The 19,268-nt window shown below is 46.9% G+C and overlaps 1 long non-coding RNA gene across 1 annotated transcript in view; it reads right to left on the reverse strand.

Moving 5' to 3' along the window:
• The window catches only part of LOC121281839, a 61,151-nt gene extending 43,122 nt beyond the window's left edge, over positions 1 to 18,029 (reverse strand). Inside the window, exon 1 of the long non-coding RNA XR_005943959.1 lies at positions 17,841 to 18,029. This is a non-coding gene — a long non-coding RNA (uncharacterized LOC121281839). The remainder of the gene's footprint in view (positions 1 to 17,840) is intronic.
• Between the last annotated feature and the right edge of the window lie 1,239 nt (positions 18,030 to 19,268).

Raw genomic sequence — 19,268 nt, forward strand, 5'->3', positions numbered from 1 at the left:
CAGGTATGGGAGGATGTTTAAGCTAGGCTATGTGATTGTGTTTAATCTGCTGCTATGGGAGTGTTTTTAAGCTGCTGGTATGGGAGTGTTTTTAAGCTGCTGGTATGGGAGTGTTTTTAAGCTGCTGGTATGGGAGTGTTTTTAAGCTGCTGGTATGGGAGTGTTTTTAAGCTGCTGGTATGGGAGTGTTTTTAAGCTGCTGGTATGGGAGTGTTTTTAAGCTGCTGGTATGGGAGTGTTTTTAAGCTGCTGGTATGGGAGTGTTTTTAAGCTGCTGGTATGGGAGTGTTTTTAAGCTGCTGGTATGGGAGTGTGTTTTAGCTGTTGGTATGAGAGGGTATTAAGCTGCGGGTATGGGAGGGTGTTTAAGGTGCTGGTATGGGATTGTATTTAAGTTGCTGGTCTGGGGGGGGTGTTTAAGCTGCTGGTTTGGGAGGGTGTTTAAGCTGCTGGTATGGGAGGATTTTAAGCTGCTGCTATGGGAGGATTTTAAGCTGCTGGTATGGGAGTGTGTTTAAGCTGCAGACATGGGAGGGTGTTTAAGCTGCTGCTATGGGAGTGTGTTTAAGCTGTTGGTATGGGAGGGTATTAAGCTGCTGTTGTGGGACGGTATTTAAGCTGCAGGTATGGGAGGATGTTTCATCTAGGCTATGTGATTGTGTTTAAACTGCTGGTATGGGAGTGTTTTTAAGCTGCTGGTATGGGAGTGTTTTTAAGCTGCTGGTATGGCAGTGTTTTTAAGCTGCTGGTATGGCAGTGTTTTTAAGCTGCTGGTATGGGAGTGTTTTTAAGCTGCTGGTATGGGAGTGTTTTTAAGCTGCTGGTATGGGAGGGTGTTTAAGCTGCTGGTATGGGAGGGTGTTTAAGCTGCTGGTATGGGAGGGTGTTTAAGCTGCTGGTATGGGAGGGTGTTTAAGCTGCTGGTATGGGAGGGTGTTTAAGCTGCAGGTATGGGAGGGTGTTTAAGCTGCTGGTATGGGAGGGTGTTTAAGCTGCTGGTATGGGAGGGTGTTTAAGCTGCTGGTATGGGAGGGTGTTTAAGCAGCTGCTGGTATGGGGGGTTATTTAAGCTGCTGGTATGGGAGTGTGTTTAAGCTGCTTTGTGGGAGGGTGAGTAAGGTGCTGATATGGGAGGGTCCTTAAGCTACTGGTTTGAGAAGCTTTTTAAGCTGCTGGTTTTGGAGGGTATTTAAGCTCCTGGAATGAGAGGGCGTTTAATCTGTAGTTATGGGACGGTGTTTATACTGCTGGTATGGGACGCTGTTCAAGCAGCTGGTATGAGAGGGTATTTAAGATGCTGGTATGGGAGGGTGTTTAAGCTGCTGGTATGGGAGGGTGTTTAAGCTGCTGCTGGTATGGGAGGTTATTTAAGCTGCTGGTTTGGGAGGGTGTTGAAGCTGCTTGTGTGGGAGGGTGCTGATATGGGAGGGTATTAAGCTGCTGTTTTGGGACGTTATTTAAGCAGCAGGTATGGGAGGATGTTTAAGCTAGGCTATGTGAGTGTGTTTAAACTGCTGCTATGGGAGTGTTTTTAAGCTGCTGGTATGGGAGGGTTTTTAAGCTGCTGGTATGGGAGGGTGTTTAAGCTGCTGGTATGGGAGGGTGTTTAAGCTGCTGGGATGGGAGGGTGTTTAAGCTGCTGGTATGGGAGGGTGTTTAAGCTGCTGGTATGGGAGGTTATTAAGTTCCTGGTATGGGTGGTTTTTTAAGCTGTTGTTTTGGACGGTTGTTTATGTTGCTGGTATGGGAGGGTATTTAAGCAGCTGGTATGGGAGGGATTTTAAGCTGCTGGTATGGGAGGGTGTTTAAGCTGCTGGTATGGGAGGGTGTTTAAGCAGCTGCTGGTATGGGAGGTTATTTAAGCTGCTGGTTTGGGAGGGTGTTTAAGCTGCTTGTGTGGGAGGGTGCTGATATGGGAGGGTATTAAGCTGCTGTTGTGGGACGTTATTTAAGCTGCAGGTATGGGAGGATGTTTCAGCTAGGCTATGTGATTGTGTTTAAACTGCTGCTATGGGAGTGTTTTTAAGCTGCTGGTATGGGAGTGTTTTTAAGCTGCTGGTATGGCAGTGTTTTTAAGCTGCTGGTATGGGAGTGTGTTTAAGCTGCTGGTATGGGAGGGTGTTTAAGCTGCTGGTATGGGAGGGTGTTTAAGCAGCTGCTGGTATGGGAGGTTATTTAAGCTGCTGGTTTGGGAGGGTGTTTAAGCTGCTTGTGTGGGAGGGTGCTGATATGGGAGGGTATTAAGCTGCTGTTGTGGGACGTTATTTAAGCTGCAGGTATGGGAGGATGTTTAAGCTAGGCTATGTGAGTGTGTTTAAACTGCTGCTATGGGAGTGTTTTTAAGCTGCTGGTATGGGACGGTTTTTAAGCTGCTGACATGGGAGGGTGTTTAAGCTGCTGCTATGGGAGTGTGTTTAAGCTGTTGGTATGGGAGGGTATTAAGCTGCTGTTGTGGGACAATATTTAAGCTGCAGGTATGGGAGGATGTTTAAGCTAGGCTATGTGATTGTGTTTAAACTGCTGCTATGGGAGTGCTTTTAAGCTCCTGGTATGGGAGGGATTTAAGCTGCTGGTATGGGAGTGTGTTTAAGCTGCTGGTATGGGAGTGTGTTTAAGCTGCTGGTATGGGAGTGTGTTTAAGCTGCTGGTATGGGAGTGTGTTTAAGCTGCTGGTATGGGAGTGTGTTTAAACTGCTGCTATGGGAGTGTTTTTAAGCTGCTGGTATGGGAGGGTGTTTAAGCTGCTGGTATGGGAGTGCTTTTAAGCTGCTGGTATGGGAGGGTGTTTAAGCTGCTGGTATGGGAGTGTGTTTAAGCTGCTGCTATGGGAGTGTTTTTAAGCTGCTGGTATGGGAGGGTGTTTAAGCTGCTGGTATGGGAGTGCTTTTAAGCTGCTGGTATGGGAGTGCTTTTAAGCTGCTGGTATGGGAGGGTGTTTAAGCTGCTGGTATGGGAGTGTTTTTAAGCTGCTGTTATGGGAGGGTGTTTAAGCTGCTGGTATGGGAGGGTGTTTAAGCTGCTGGTATGGGAGGGTGTTTAAGCTGCTGTTATGGGAGGGTGTTTAAGCTGCTGGTATGGGAGGGTGTTTAAGCTGCTGGTATGGGAGGGTATTAAGTTCCTGGTATGGGTGGTTTTTTAAGCTGTTGTTTTAGATGGTTGTTTATGTTGCTGGTATGGGAGGGTATTTAAGCAGCTGGTATGGGAGGGATTTTAAGCTGCTGGTAAGGGAGGGTGTTTAAGCTGCTGGTATGGGAGGGTGTTTAAGCAGCTGCTGGTATGGGAGGTTATTTAAGCTGCTGGTTTGGGAGGGTGTTTAAGCTGCTTGTGTGGGAGGGTGCTGATATGGGAGGGTATTAAGCTGCTGTTGTGGGACGTTATTTAAGCTGCAGGTATGGGAGGATGTTTAAGCTAGGCTATGTGATTGTGTTTAAACTGCTGCTATGGGAGTGTTTTTAAGCTGCTGGTATGGGAGTGTTTTTAAGCTGCTGGTATGGGAGTGTTTTTAAGCTGCTGGTATGGGAGTGTTTTTAAGCTGCTGGTATGGGAGTGTTTTTAAGCTGCTGGTATGGGAGGGTGTTTAAGCTGCTGGTATGGGAGGGTGTTTAAGCTGCAGGTATGGGAGGGTGTTTAAGCTGCAGGTATGGGAGGGTGTTTAAGCTGCTGGTATGGGAGGGTGTTTAAGCTGCTGGTATGGGAGGGTGTTTAAGCTGCTGGTATGGGAGGGTGTTTAAGCAGCTGCTGGTATGGGGGGTTATTTAAGCTGCTGGTATGGGAGTGTGTTTAAGCTGCTTTGTGGGAGGGTGAGTAAGGTGCTGATATGGGAGGGTCCTTAAGCTACTGGTTTGAGAAGCTTTTTAAGCTGCTGGTATTGGAGGGTATTTAAGCTCCTGGAATGAGAGGGCGTTTAATCTGTAGTTATGGGACGGTGTTTATACTGCTGGTATGGGACGCTGTTCAAGCAGCTGGTATGAGAGGGTATTTAAGATGCTGGTATGGGAGGGTGTTTAAGCTGCTGGTATGGGAGGGTGTTTAAGCTGCTGCTGGTATGGGAGGTTATTTAAGCTGCTGGTTTGGGAGGGTGTTGAAGCTGCTTGTGTGGGAGGGTGCTGATATGGGAGGGTATTAAGCTGCTGTTTTGGGACGTTATTTAAGCAGCAGGTATGGGAGGATGTTTAAGCTAGGCTATGTGAGTGTGTTTAAACTGCTGCTATGGGAGTGTTTTTAAGCTGCTGGTATGGAAGGGTTTTTAAGCTGCTGGTATGGGAGTGTGTTTAAGCTGCTGGTATGGGAGTGTGTTTAAGCTGCTGGTATGGGAGTTTTTTTAAGCTGCTGGTATGGGAGGGTGTTTAAGCTGCTGGTATGGGAGGGTGTTTAAGCTGCTGGTATGGGAGTGTGTTTAAGCTGCTGGTATGGGAGTGTTTTTAAGCTGCTGGCTTGGGAGGGTGTTTAAGCTGCTGGTATGGGAGTGTGTTTAAGCTATTGGTATGGGAGGGTATTAAGCTGCTGTTGTGGGACGGTATTTAAGCTGCAGGTATGGGAGGATGTTTAAGCTAGGCTATGTGAGTGTGTTTAAACTGCTGCTATGGGAGTGTTTTTAAGCTGCTGGTAAGTGAGCGTGTTTAAGCTGCTGGTATGGGAGGGTGTTTAAGCTGCTGGGATGGGAGTGTTTTTAAGCTGCTGGTATGGGAGGGTGTTTAAGCTGCTGGTATGGGAGGGTGTTTAAGCTGCTGGTATGGGAGGGTGTTTAAGCTGCTGGTATGGGAGGGTGTTTAAGCTGCTGGTATGGGAGGGTGTTTAAGCTGCTGGTATGGGAGGGTGTTTAAGCTGCTGGTATGGGAGGGTGTTTAAGCTGCTGGTATGGGAGGGTGTTTAAGCTGCTGGTATGGGAGGGTGTTTAAGCTGCTGGTATGGGAGGGTGTTTAAGCTGCTGGTATGGGAGGTTATTAAGTTCCTGGTATGGGTGGTTTTTTAAGCTGTTGTTTTGGACGGTTGTTTATGTTGCTGGTATGGGAGGGTATTTAAGCAGCTGGTATGGGAGGGATTTTAAGCTGCTGGTATGGGAGGGTGTTTAAGCTGCTGGTATGGGAGGGTGTTTAAGCAGCTGCTGGTATGGGAGGTTATTTAAGCTGCTGGTTTGGGAGGGTGTTTAAGCTGCTTGTGTGGGAGGGTGCTGATATGGGAGGGTATTAAGCTGCTGTTGTGGGACGTTATTTAAGCTGCAGGTATGGGAGGATGTTTAAGCTAGGCTATGTGATTGTGTTTAAACTGCTGCTATGGGAGTGTTTTTAAGCTGCTGGTATGGGAGTGTGTTTAAGCTGCTGGTATGGGAGTGTGTTTAAGCTGCTGGTATGGGAGTGTGTTTAAGCTGCTGGTATGGGAGTGTTTTTAAGCTGCTGGTATGGGAGTGTGTTTTAGCTGTTGGTATGAGAGGGTATTAAGCTGCTGGTGTGGGAGGGTATTTAAGCTGCGGGTATGGGAGGGTGTTTTAGCTGCTGGTATGGGAGGGTGTTTAAGCTGCTGGTATGGGAGGGTGTTTAAGCTGCTGGTATGGGAGGGTGTTTAAGCTGCTGGTATGGGAGGGTGTTTAAGCTGGCTGGTATGGGAGGGTGTTTAAGCTGCTGTATGGGAGGGGTGGTTTAGCTGCTGGTATAGGGAGGGTGTTTTAATCTGCTGGTATGGGTGGGTGTTTTATCTGCTGGTATGGGAGGGTGTTTAAGCTGCTGGTATGGGAGGGTGTTTAAGCTGCTGGTATGGGAGGGTGTTTAAGCTGCTGGTATGGGAGGGTGTTTAAGCTGCTGGTATGGGAGGGTGTTTAAGCTGCTGGTATGGGAGGGTGTTTAAGCTGCTGGTATGGGAGGGTGTTTAAGCTGCTGGTATGGGAGGGTGTGTAAGCTGTTGGTATGAGAGGTTATTAAGCTGCTGGTGTGGGAGGGGTATTTAAGCTGCGGTTATGGCAGGTTTTTTAACATGCTGGTATGGGATATTATTTAAGGTGCTGGTCTGGGGGGGTGTTTAAGCTGTTGGTATGGGGAGGGCGTTTAATCAGCTACTGGTGTGGGGAGGTTATTTAAGCTGCTGGTATGGGAGGATTTAAGCTGCTGGTATGGGAGGGTGTTTAAGCTGCTGGTATGGGAGGGTGTTTAAGCTGCTGGTATGGGAGTGTGTTTAAGCTGCTGGTATGGGAGGGTGTTTAAGCTGCTGGTATGGGAGTGTTTTTAAGCTGCTGGTATGGGAGGGTGTTTAAGCTGCTGGTATGGGAGGGTGTTTAAGCTGCTGGTATGGGAGTGTGTTTAAGCTGCTGGTATGGGAGTGTTTTTTAAGCTGCTGGCTTGGGAGGGTGTTTAAGCTGCTGGTATGGGAGTGTGTTTAAGCTGTTGGTATGGGAGGGTATTAAGCTGCTGTTGTGGGATGGTATTTAAGCTGCAGGTATGGAGGATGTTTAAGCTAGGCTATGTGAGTGTGTTTAAACTGCTGCTATGGGAGTGTTTTTAAGCTGCTGGTAGTGAGCGTGTTTAAGCTGCTGGTATGGGAGTGTGTTTAAGCTGCTGGTATGGGAGTGTGTTTAAGCTGCTGGTATGGGAGTGTGTTTAAGCTGCTGTTATGGGAGTGTGTTTAAGCTGCTGGTATGGGAGTGTGTTTAAGCTGCTGGTATGGGAGTGTGTTTAAGCTGCTGGTATGGGAGTGTGTTTAAGCTGCTGGTATGGGAGTGTGTTTAAGCTGCTGGTATGGGAGTGTGTTTAAGCTGCTGGTATGGGAGGTGTGTTTTAGCTGCTGGTATGAGAGGGTATTAAGCTGCTGGTGTGGGAGGGTATTTAAGCTGCGGGTATGGGAGGGTGTTTAAGGTGCTGGTATGGGATTGTATTTAAGCTGCTGGTCTGGGGGGGTGTTTAAGCTGCTGGTTTGGGAGGGTGTTTAAACAGCTACTGGTGTGGGAGGTTATTTAAGCTGCTGCTATGGGAGGATTTTAAGCTGCTGGTATGGGAGTGTGTTTAAGCTGCTGGTATGGGAGTGTGTTTAAGCTGCTGGTATGGGAGTGTTTTACGCTGCTGACATGGGAGGGTGTTTAAGCTCTTGGTATGGGAGGGTATTAAGCTGCTGTTTGTGGGACGGTATTTAAGCTGCAGGTATGGGAGGATGTTTAAGCTAGGCTATGTGATTGTGTTTAAAACTGCTGCTATGGGAGTGTTTTTAAGCTGCTGGTATGGGAGGGTGTTTAAGCTGCTGGTATGGGAGTGTGTTTAAGCTGCTGGTATGGGAGTGCTTTTAAGCTGATGGTATTTGAGGGTTTTTAAGCTGCTGGTATGGGAGGGTGTTTAAGCTGCTGGTATGGGAGGGTGTTTAAGCTGCTGGGATGGGAGTGTTTTTAAGCTGCTGGTATGGGAGGGTGTTTAAGCTGCTGGTATGGGAGGGTGTTTAAGCTGCTGGTATGGGAGGGTGTTTAAGCTGCTGGTATGGGAGGGTGTTTAAGCTGCTGGTATGGGAGGGTGTTTAAGCTGCTGGTATGGGAGGGTGTTTAAGCTGCTGGTATGGAGGGTTTTTCCGATGCTGGTATGGGAGGGTATTTAGCTGCTGGTATGAGACGGTGTTTAACCTGCTGTTATGGAGCGTATTATGCTGCTGGTACAGGAGTGTATTTAAGCTTCTGGTATGGGAAGGAATTAAGCTGCTGGTATGGGAGGTTGTTTAAGCTGCTGGTATGGGAGGTTGTTTAAGCTGCTGGTATGGGAGGTTGTTTAAGCTGCTGGTATGGGAGGTTGTTTAAGCTGCTGGTATGGGGAGGTTGCTTAAGCTGCTGGTATGGGAGGGTGTTAAGCTGCTGGTATGGGAGGGTTGTTTAAGCTGCTGTTATGGGAGGTTATTTAAGCTGCTGGTATGGAGGGTGTTTAAGCTGCTGCTATGGGAGTGTTGTTTAAGCTGCTGGTATGGGAGGTTTTTAAGCTGCTGGTATGGGAGGGTGTTTAAGCTGCTGGTATGGGAGGGTGTTTAAGCTGCTGGTATGGGAGTGTGTTTAAGCTGCTGGTATGGGAGTTTTAAGCTGCTGGTATGGGAGGGTGTTTAGCTGCTGGTATGGGAGGGTGTTTAAGCTGCTGGTATGGAGTGTGTTTAACTGCTGGTATGGGTGTGTTTTTAGCTGCTGGCTTGGGAGGGTGTTTAAGCTGCTGGTATGGGAGTGTGTTTAAGCTATTGGTATGGGGAGGGTATTAGCTGCTGTTGTGGACGGTATTTAAGCTGCAGGTATGGGAGGATGTTTAAGCTAGGCTATGTGAGTGTGTTTAAACTGCTGCTATGGGAGTGTTTTTAGCTGCCTGGTAAGTGAGCGTGTTTAAGCTGCTGGTATGGGAGGGTGTTTAAGCTGCTGGGATGGAGTGTTTTTAAGCTGCTGGTATGGGAGGGTGTTTAAGCTGCTGGTATGGGAGGGTGTTTAAGCTGCTGGTATGGGAGGGTGTTTAAGCTGCTGGTATGGGAGGGTGTTTAAGCTGCTGGTATGGGAGGGTGTTTAAGCTGCTGGTATGGGTGGGTGTTTAAGCTGCTGGTATGGGAGGGTGTTTTAAGCTGCTGGTATGGGAGGGTGTTTAAGCTGCTGGTATGGGAGGGTGTTTAAGCTGCTGGTATGGAGGGTATTTAAGCTGCTGTATGGGAGGTTTTAATCTGCTTCTATGGGAGGGTGTTTAAGCTGCTGGTATGGGAGGGTGTTTAAGCTGCTGGTATGGGAGGGTGTTTAAGCTGCTGGTATGGGAGGCTGTTTAAGCTGCTGGTATGGGAGGGTGTTTAAGCTGCTGGTATGGGAGGGTGTTTAAGCTGCTGGTATGGGAGGAATTTAAGCTGCTGGTATGGGAGGGTGTTTAAGCTGCTGTTGGGATTGGAGGGAGTGTTTAAGCTGCTGGTATGGGAGGTGTTTTCTGCTTCCATGGAGGTGTTTAAGCTGCTGGTATGGAGGGTGTTTAAGCTGCTGGTATGGGAGTGTTTTTAGCTGCTGGTATGGGAGGTGTTTAAGCTGCTGGTATGGGAGGGTTTCAGCTGCTGGTATGGGAGGTGTTTAAGCTGCTGGTATGGGAGTGTTTTTAAGCTGCTGGTATGGGAGTGTGTTTTAGCTGTTGGTATGAGAGGGTATTAAGCTGCTGGTGTGGGAGGGTATTTAAGCTGCGGGTATGGGAGGGTGTTTTAGCTGCTGGTATGGGAGGGTGTTTAAGCTGCTGGTATGGGAGGGTGTTTAAGCTGCTGGTATGGGAGGGTGTTTAAGCTGCTGGTATGGGAGGGTGTTTAAGCTGCTGGTATGGGAGGGTGTTTAAGCTGCTGGTATGGGAGGGTGTTTTAGCTGCTGGTATGGGAGGGTGTTTTAGCTGCTGGTATGGGAGGGTGTTTAAGCTGCTGGTATGGGAGGGTGTTTAAGCTGCTGGTATGGGAGGGTGTTTAAGCTGCTGGTATGGGAGGGTGTTTAAGCTGCTGGTATGGGAGGGTGTTTAAGCTGCTGGTATGGGAGGGTGTTTAAGCTGCTGGTATGGGAGGGTGTTTAAGCTGCTGGTATGGGAGGGTGTTTAAGCTGCTGGTATGGGAGGGTGTGTAAGCTGTTGGTATGAGAGGTTATTAAGCTGCTGGTGTGGGAGGGTATTTAAGCTGCGGTTATGGCAGGTTTTTTAACATGCTGGTATGGGATATTATTTAAGGTGCTGGTCTGGGGGGGTGTTTAAGCTGTTGGTATGGGAGGGCGTTTAATCAGCTACTGGTGTGGGAGGTTATTTAAGCTGCTGGTATGGGAGGATTTTAAGCTGCTGGTATGGGAGGGTGTTTAAGCTGCTGGTATGGGAGGGTGTTTAAGCTGCTGGTATGGGAGTGTGTTTAAGCTGCTGGTATGGGAGGGTGTTTAAGCTGCTGGTATGGGAGTGTTTTTAAGCTGCTGGTATGGGAGGGTGTTTAAGCTGCTGGTATGGGAGGGTGTTTAAGCTGCTGGTATGGGAGTGTGTTTAAGCTGCTGGTATGGGAGTGTTTTTAAGCTGCTGGCTTGGGAGGGTGTTTAAGCTGCTGGTATGGGAGTGTGTTTAAGCTGTTGGTATGGGAGGGTATTAAGCTGCTGTTGTGGGATGGTATTTAAGCTGCAGGTATGGGAGGATGTTTAAGCTAGGCTATGTGAGTGTGTTTAAACTGCTGCTATGGGAGTGTTTTTAAGCTGCTGGTAAGTGAGCGTGTTTAAGCTGCTGGTATGGGAGTGTGTTTAAGCTGCTGGTATGGGAGTGTGTTTAAGCTGCTGGTATGGGAGTGTGTTTAAGCTGCTGTTATGGGAGTGTGTTTAAGCTGCTGGTATGGGAGTGTGTTTAAGCTGCTGGTATGGGAGTGTGTTTAAGCTGCTGGTATGGGAGTGTGTTTAAGCTGCTGGTATGGGAGTGTGTTTAAGCTGCTGGTATGGGAGTGTGTTTAAGCTGCTGGTATGGGAGTGTGTTTTAGCTGCTGGTATGAGAGGGTATTAAGCTGCTGGTGTGGGAGGGTATTTAAGCTGCGGGTATGGGAGGGTGTTTAAGGTGCTGGTATGGGATTGTATTTAAGCTGCTGGTCTGGGGGGGTGTTTAAGCTGCTGGTTTGGGAGGGTGTTTAAACAGCTACTGGTGTGGGAGGTTATTTAAGCTGCTGCTATGGGAGGATTTTAAGCTGCTGGTATGGGAGTGTGTTTAAGCTGCTGGTATGGGAGTGTGTTTAAGCTGCTGGTATGGGAGTGTTTTTACGCTGCTGACATGGGAGGGTGTTTAAGCTCTTGGTATGGGAGGGTATTAAGCTGCTGTTGTGGGACGGTATTTAAGCTGCAGGTATGGGAGGATGTTTAAGCTAGGCTATGTGATTGTGTTTAAACTGCTGCTATGGGAGTGTTTTTAAGCTGCTGGTATGGGAGGGTGTTTAAGCTGCTGGTATGGGAGTGTGTTTAAGCTGCTGGTATGGGAGTGCTTTTAAGCTGATGGTATTTGAGGGTTTTTAAGCTGCTGGTATGGGAGGGTGTTTAAGCTGCTGGTATGGGAGGGTGTTTAAGCTGCTGGGATGGGAGTGTTTTTAAGCTGCTGGTATGGGAGGGTGTTTAAGCTGCTGGTATGGGAGGGTGTTTAAGCTGCTGGTATGGGAGGGTGTTTAAGCTGCTGGTATGGGAGGGTGTTTAAGCTGCTGGTATGGGAGGGTGTTTAAGCTGCTGGTATGGGAGGGTGTTTAAGCTGCTGGTATGGAGGGTTTTTCCGATGCTGGTATGGGAGGGTATTTAGCTGCTGGTATGAGACGGTGTTTAACCTGCTGTTATGGGAGCGTATTATGCTGCTGGTACAGGAGTGTATTTAAGCTTCTGGTATGGGAAGGAATTAAGCTGCTGGTATGGGAGGTTGTTTAAGCTGCTGGTATGGGAGGTTGTTTAAGCTGCTGGTATGGGAGGTTGTTTAAGCTGCTGGTATGGGAGGTTGCTTAAGCTGCTGGTATGGGAGGTTGCTTAAGCTGCTGGTATGGGAAGGAATTAAGCTGCTGGTATGGGAGGGTGTTTAAGCTGCTGATATGGGAGGTTGTTTAAGCTGCTGGTACAGAGGGTATTTAAGCTGCTGCTATGGGAGGTTGTTTAAGCTGCTGGAATGGGAGGTTATTTAAACTGTTTTGTATGGGAGGGTGTTTAATCTGCTTCTATCGGAGGGTCATTAAGTTGCTGGTATGGGAGAGTGTTTAAGCTGCTGGTATGGGAAGGAATTAAGCTGTTGGTATTGGAGAGTGTTTAAGCTGCTGATATGGGAGGTTGTTTAAACTGCTGGTATGGGAGGGTTTTTAAGCTGCAGTTATGGGAGGGTATTTAATCTGCTGGTATGGGAAGGTGATTAAGCTGCTGATATGGGGGGAATTTAAACTGCTGGTATGGTAGGGTTTTTAATCTGCTGGTATGGGAAGGTGTTTAAGCTGCTGATATGGAAGTTTGTCTAAGCTGCTGGTATGGGAGGGTGTTTAAGGTGCTTGTATCGGAGGGTGTTTAAGGTGCTTGTATCGGAGGGCGTTTAAGCTGCTGGTATGGGAGACTTTTTAAGATGCTGGTATGGGAGAGTGTTTAAGCTTCTGGTACGAGAGGGTTTTTAAGCTGCTGGTATGAGAGGGTATTAAGCTGCTGGTATGGGAGGGTGTTTAAGCTGCTGGTATGGGAGGGTGTTTAAGCTGCTGCTGGTATGGGAGTGTGTCTAAGCTGCTGGTATGGGTGGGTGTTTAAGCTGCTTGTATTGGAGGATTTTTAAGCTGCTGGTATTGGAGGGTGTTTAAACTGCTTGTATGGGTGTGTTTTTAAGCTCCTGGTATGGAGGGTATTTAAACTGCCTGTATGGGAAGGTGTTTAATCTGCTTCTATGGGAGGGTGTTTAAGCTGCTGGTATGGGAGGGTGTTTAAGCTGCTGGTATGGGAGGGTGTTTAAGCTGCTGGTATGGGAGGCTGTTTAAGCTGTTGGTATGGGAGGCTGTTTAAGCTGTTGGTATGGGAGGGTGTTTAAGCTGCTGGTATGGGAAGGAATTAAGCTGCTGGTATGGGAGGGTGTATAAGCTGCTGTTGGTATTGGAGGGTGTTTAAGCTGCTGGTATGGGAGAGTGTTTAATCTGCTTCCATGGAGTGTGTTTAAGCTGCTGGTATGGAGGGTGTTTAAGCTGCTGGTATGGGAGGGTGTTTAAGCTGCTGGTATGGGAGGGTGTTTAAGCTGCTGGTATGGGAGGGTATTCAGCTGCTGGTATGGGAGGGTGTTTAAGCTGCTGGTATTGGAGACTATTTAAGATGCTGGTATGGGAGGGTGTTTAAGCTGCTGGTATGGGAAGGAATTAAGCTGCTGGTATGGGAGGGTGTTTAAGCTGCTGCTGGTATGGGAATGAATTAAGCTGCTGGTATGGGAGACTTTTTAAGCTGCTGGTATGGGAGGGTGTTTAAGCTGCATCTGGTATGGGAGGGTGTTTAAGCTGCTTGTATGGGAGTGTGTTTAAGCTACTTGTATGAGAGGGTTTTTAAGGTATTGGTATGGGAGGATATTAAACTGCTGGTATGGGAGGGTATTAAGCTACTTGTATGGGAGGGTGTTTAATCTGCTGGTATGGGAGGGTGTTTAAGCTGCTGGTATGGGAGGGTGTTTAAGCTGCTGGTATGGGAGGGTGTTTAAGCTCCTGGTATGGGAGGGTGTTTAAGCTGCTTCTGGTATGGGAGGGTGTTTAAGGTACTGGTATGAGAGGATATTAAGCTGCTGGTATTGGAGGGTGTTTAATCTGCTGGTATGGGAGGGTATTCAGCTGCTGGTATGGGAGGGTTTTTAAGCTGCTGGTATGGGATTGTGTCTAAGCTGCTGGTATGGGAGGGTGTTTAAGCTGCACCTGGTATGGGAGGGTGTTTAAGCTACTGGTATGGGAGGGTTTTTAAGCTGCTGGTGTAAGTGGGTGTTTAAGCTGCTGGAATCGGAGGGTTTTTAAGCTGCTGGTATGGGAGGGTATTTACGCTGCTGGCATGGGAGGGTGTTTAAGCTGCTGGCATGGGAGGGTGTTTAAGCTGCTGTTATGGGAGGGTATTTATGCTGCTGGTATGGAAGTGTGTCTAAGCTGCTGGTATTGGAGGTTTTTTGAGCTGCTGCTGGTATGGGAGGATGTTTAATGTGGTGGTATGGGAATGTGATTAAGCTGCTGATATGGGGGGTATTTAAGCTGCTGGTATGGTAGGGTGTTTAAGATGTTTGTATGGGATGGTTTTTAAGCTGCTCGTATAGGAGGCTGTTTAAGCTGCTTGTATGGGAGGGTGCTTCAGCTGCTGATATGGGACACTTTTTAAGGTGCTGGTATAGAAGGGTGTTTATGCTGCTGGTATGAGAGGTTGTTTAATCTGCTGGTATGGGAAGGTATTCAAGCTGCTGGTATGGGAGTGTGTTTAAGCTGCTGGTATGAGAGGCTATTAACCTGCTGGTATGGTTGCGTTATTTTTTCTGCTGGTATGGGAGCGTATTTAAGCTTCTGTTATGGGAGGGTGTTTAAGCTGCTGGCAAGACAGGGTTTTTCAGCTGCTGGTGTGAGAAAGTATTAAGCTGCTGGTATGGGAGGGTGTTTAAGCTGCTGGTATGAGAGGGTATTAAGCTGCTGGTATGGGAGGGTGTTTAAGCTGCTGGTATGGGAGGGTGTTTAAGCTGCTGGTATTGGAGGGTGTTTAAGCTGCTGGTATGAGAGGGTATTTAAGCTGCTTGTATGGGAGGTTGTTTAAACTGCTGGTATGGGAGGGTTTTTAAACTGCTGGTATGTGAGGGTGTTTAAGCTGCTGGTATGTGAGGGTGTTTAAGCGGTTGGTATTGGATGGTTTTTAAAAGCTCGTATGGGAGGCTGTTTAAGGTGCTTGTATGGGAGGGTGTTTAAGCTGCTGGTATGGGAGGCTGTTTAAGGTGCTTGTATGGGAGGGTGTTTAAGCTGCTGGTATGAGAGGGTATTTAAGCTGCTTGTATGGGAGGTTGTTTAAACTGCTGGTATGTGAGGGTGTTTAAGCTGCTGGTATGTGAGGGTGTTTAAGCGGTTGGTATTGGATGGTTTTTAAAAGCTCGTATGGGAGGCTGTTTAAGGTGCTTGTATGGGAGGGTGTTTAAGCTGCTGGTATGGGAGGCTGTTTAAGGTGCTGGTATGGGAGGCTGTTTAAGGTGCTGGTATGGGAGGCTGTTTAAGGTGCTGGTATGGGAGGGTGTTTAAGCTGCTGGTATGGGAGGCTGTTTAAGCTGCTGGTATGGGAGTGTTTTTAAGCTGCTGGTATGGGAGGGTATTTAAGCTGCTTGCATGGGAGGGTATTAAGCTGCTGGTTTGGGAGGGTATTTAAACTGCTTGTGTGGGAGGGTGTTTAAGCTGCTGGTATGGGAGGGTGTTTAAGCTGCTGGAATGGGAAGGTATTGAAGCTACTGGTATCGGAGGATATTAAACTCCTGGTATGGGTGGGTGTTTAATCTGCTGGTTTGTGAGGGTGTTTAAGCTGCTGGTATGGGAGGGTGTTTAAGCTGCTTATGTTATGGGAGGGTGTTTAAGTTGCTGGTATGGGAGGGTGTTTAAACTGCTTGTTTGGGAGTGTGTTTAAGCTACTGGTATGGGAGGGTGTTTAAGCTGCTTGCATGAGAGGGTTTTTAAGCTGCTGGTGCGAGGGTGTTTAAGCTGCTGGAATCTGAGGGTTTTTAAGCTGCTGCTATGAGATCGTATTAAGCTGCTGGTATGGGAGGGTGTTTAAGCTGCTGGTATAGGAGGGTGTTTAAGCTGCTGGTATAGGAGGGTGTTTAAGCTGCTGGTATAGGAGGGTGTTTAAGCTGCTGGTATGGTAGGGTGTTTAAGCTGCTGGTATGGGAGGGTGTTTAATCTGCTGGTTTGTGAGGGTGTTTAAGCTGCTGGTATGGGAGGGTGTTTAAGCTGCTTATGTTATGGGAGGGTGTTTAAGTTGCTGGTATGGGAGGGTGTTTAAACTGCTTGTTTGGGAGTGTGTTTAAGCTACTGGTATGGGAGGGTGTTTAAGCTGCTTGCATGAGAGGGTTTTTAAGCTGCTGGTGCGAGGGTGTTTAAGCTGCTGGAATCTGAGGGTTTTTAAGCTGCTGCTATGAGATCGTATTAAGCTGCTGGTATGGGAGGGTGTTTAAGCTGCTGGTATGGGAGGGTGTTTAAGCTGCTGGTATAGGAGGGTGTTTAAGCTGCTGGTATAGGAGGGTGTTTAAGCTGCTGGTATAGGAGGGTGTTTAAGCTGCTGGTATAGGAGGGTGTTTAAGCTGCTGGTATGGTAGGGTGTTTAAGCTGCTGGTATGGTAGGGTGTTTAAGCTGCTGGTATGGGAGGGTGTTTAAGCTGCTGGTATGGGAGGGTGTTTAAGCTGCTGGTATGGGAGGCTGTTTAAGCTGCTGGTATGGGAGGGTGTTTTAAGCTGCTGCTGGAATGGGAGGGTGTCTAATCTTTAACGCTGTTTAGTTAGATGCTAGTCTTCAGAGTCCCTGGGCCAGCTATTTTGGGCACTGCCTCACCTTGGAATGTGAGAATCATTCCAGCTGTTGTTTCAGACAGAGCTGCACAAACTGATCCAGGTTTGCTGGCAGAGACACACACTGTCACAACAATAAACAGAAGCCAATGTAAAATGACATTAAATGTTGGTGAAATCAGCCAGGCCCAAAAATAGGAGCCAGTGAGGCATCTGCTTGTGGCATTTTAGAACGATCCTTGGATTAATGGTCCAGATTATCTGGGAGGCTGGTGAGGTCAGGGTCAAAGTATTATCTGAAATAAAACCATTCTTTGTTAACTGGTTGATATTGCAATGAGAAATAATCAGTAAATAGCAGAGCAATGCCCACTGGTAAAATCTCAAATTAAGGCACAAATCGTAGCTCAGGATTATAGTAGACAAACTTGTTTCTCAAGTTATGACTGGGAGACAGATTGAAGTTGTCAGTATAGGAATATATAAATCTGTGTAAAACGTAAAATTAGAGCTCAGTTTAAGGGGAGGCTGTAAGATAATGGTAATATCACCTGACTAATATTCCAGAGGTAAATCTGGAATTGAAAGCTAGTCTCAGTAACGGTGACCATGAAACTATCATCAATTGTTGTAAAAACCCATCTAGTTCACCAATGCCCTTTAGGGAAGGAAATCTGCCCACCTTACCTGGTGTGGCCTACATGTGACTCCAGACCAACAGCAATGTGGTTGACTCTTAACCGCCCTCTGAAATGGCTGAGCAAGCCACTCAGTTTAAGGGCAATTAGGGATGGGCAACAAATCCTGGGCTTGCCAGAGACGCCCACATCCCATGAACGAATTAAAAATCCTGGAATATGGAACATGTACGGAACATGGACCTTGAATTGGCTGCACACCTGTCCAACCCTGCTCCCACTCAACAACCACCCCCCCGCACCCCTCCCCCGACAGGGGAGAAAATTCTCCCCGAAGAAATGAAGATCGTCTTAAACAACAACACGGAAGAACAGCAGAAGAAACTCAAGGAGACTCTGCTGAATGACAGAATTCAAGCTGAAGTGAGCAAATTTTGCAAAGGATAGGAAAACCTGTTGAAAGACCCTCACACACTACAAGATTCCCTTGGGTCAAAGATTGTGTCTCTAAAAAAATGACAAGGAGGAACAGGAAGAATTTAACACCTCTCTGAACCAAGTGAAGGACCAGTTGGCAGAGAAGACACAGCAATGTTCAAGTTACCAGGAGGAAGCCAACAGATACAAGAAGGAGACAGAAGAGCAGGAAACTCAGATGGATGAAGGTAAAGAGCCTTTGAAAGCAAAAGTCATAGAAATTTCCAAGATGAGAGTGGATAGTGAAGTCACGGGTAGGTCAACTGCTGAACTGAGACAAGTTGAGATTACATCTGAGAGAGGTCTAGCCGACAGTGAATTCAAAAAGAAGACACGTAGAAGGAAGATTCGAAATTACTGATAAGGCACCGACTTTAAAAAAAAAATCACCCTGTGTGGGATTCTGCATTGCTCAACATCCTAAATTTGTGAATCATTCTAGAACTCTGGATCAGAGGAAACCCGTGATTCTGCCATTTGTTCACTTGCAACTACCAGAATTACCTTAACGAACGCTGGTCAAACACAAGGCAATCCAACAATACAAGTGCCAGTTCACACTATATGCTAACCCAAGAGCTCTGAAAATGCCTATACCTTTTCAGCTAGGCACTATCTTTAAACACAACTAAGCCTGATACTTACCAATTTGCAGGAGAAGGTGGTTTTCTCCACCTTCTCAAGGGAACCAAAAAGTGACTCATGATTTGCATAGTCCTGAGTGACAATTTCCTGTTGGGGAAGCAGTGTATGTGAGGAATTTCAGTGGATGACCAAAGTGGTTACCTGGTAAAGTGAGTTCTGTGACCGGACCATTGTCATACCATGTAGAAGCGGAGGGCCAGATCACTCGTTAGCATGTGGATCACTTAAGAAAAAGAGAGAAACCACAACAAAATTACGTTCCATCTGTAAACATTATTGAACCTGTGGATCCCGTTGAAGTTGCTCAACCAGGGACAGACACATCCGATATCTCTGTCGGAGTGGAAGACTCTGAACTGCCTCTGCCTAATGAGGTACCTGACGTTAATGTGGCTCCAGAGAATGTGGTTCCTGATAAAGAATCGGAAGTTGTGGAGATCCGACATTCCACACGGATCAGGAAACCACCTGAAAGACTGAACTTGTAATTTCATGACCTACGTAAATATTGTAATGTCAAGAGATAAATATCCTTCTAAATACAAAATGTACAGAAAAGTTAAAGGGGGAGGAATGTAGTAATTATGGGTTTTGGAAATGTAGGACTGTAGCTTTAAGAATAATCCTGTGTTGCAAGATCACATGATCTGTGTAAACCAATGTGTTAGCAGCTCAGGGAGCCTCGAGGAGAGAGCTATTCTTTAGTTGTGGAGTTTGATGCACGTGTGTAGTTGCTGCTGCTGTCTTGTAAATAAAGTCAAATGTTTCCACTAAGAAAGGCTATCTGAAGATCAACTCTATAACAGGACATTTATTATCTCTGAAGAAACTTGTCATCAACAATCTGTTTACAAAATTCAAGTCCATGGGTTTAAAGGGACAGTGGCAGCATGGATACAAAACTGGCTAAGGGACAGAAAGCACACAATAGTGGAGAATGGTTGTTTTTCAGACTGGAGGAAAGTATACAGTAGTGTTCTCCAGCGGGTCGGTATTAGGACCACTGCTCTTTTTGACTTACGTTAATGACCTGGACTTAGGTATATAGGGCATAATTCCAAGTTTGCAGATGACACAAAACATGGAAATGTAATGAACAGTGAGGAAGATGGGGACAGACTTTGGGAGGACAGAGACTGTTGAAATGGACTGACACATAGCAGATACAATTTAATGCAGAGTAATGGGAATTGAGACCTGTGGGTCTATGCACACGCATCTTTGAACGTACTGGGACAAGTTAAGAAGGCTGTTAAAAATGCAGACAGGATCCTTGGATTTCTATTAATAGAGAAGTAGAATACAAAAACAAGAATGTTACGCTAAAACCTTTATAAACACTGGTTAGGCCTTAGCTGGAGTATTCTGTTCAATTCTGGGCTCCACATTTTAGAAATGATGTCAAGTCCTCGAAGAGGATGCAGAGGAGATTCAGTGGAATAGTTCCAGCGATGAGGGATTCCAGTTTTGTGTAGGGACTGGAGAAGCTGGGATTGTTCCCCTTACAGCAGAGAAGAGTAAGAGGAGATTTAATAGCGATGTTCAAAATTAGAGGGTCCTGAAGAGAGC

This window comes from Carcharodon carcharias, chromosome 9, assembly GCF_017639515.1.
Source record: "Carcharodon carcharias isolate sCarCar2 chromosome 9, sCarCar2.pri, whole genome shotgun sequence".
Taxonomy (NCBI): Eukaryota; Metazoa; Chordata; class Chondrichthyes; order Lamniformes; family Lamnidae; genus Carcharodon; species Carcharodon carcharias.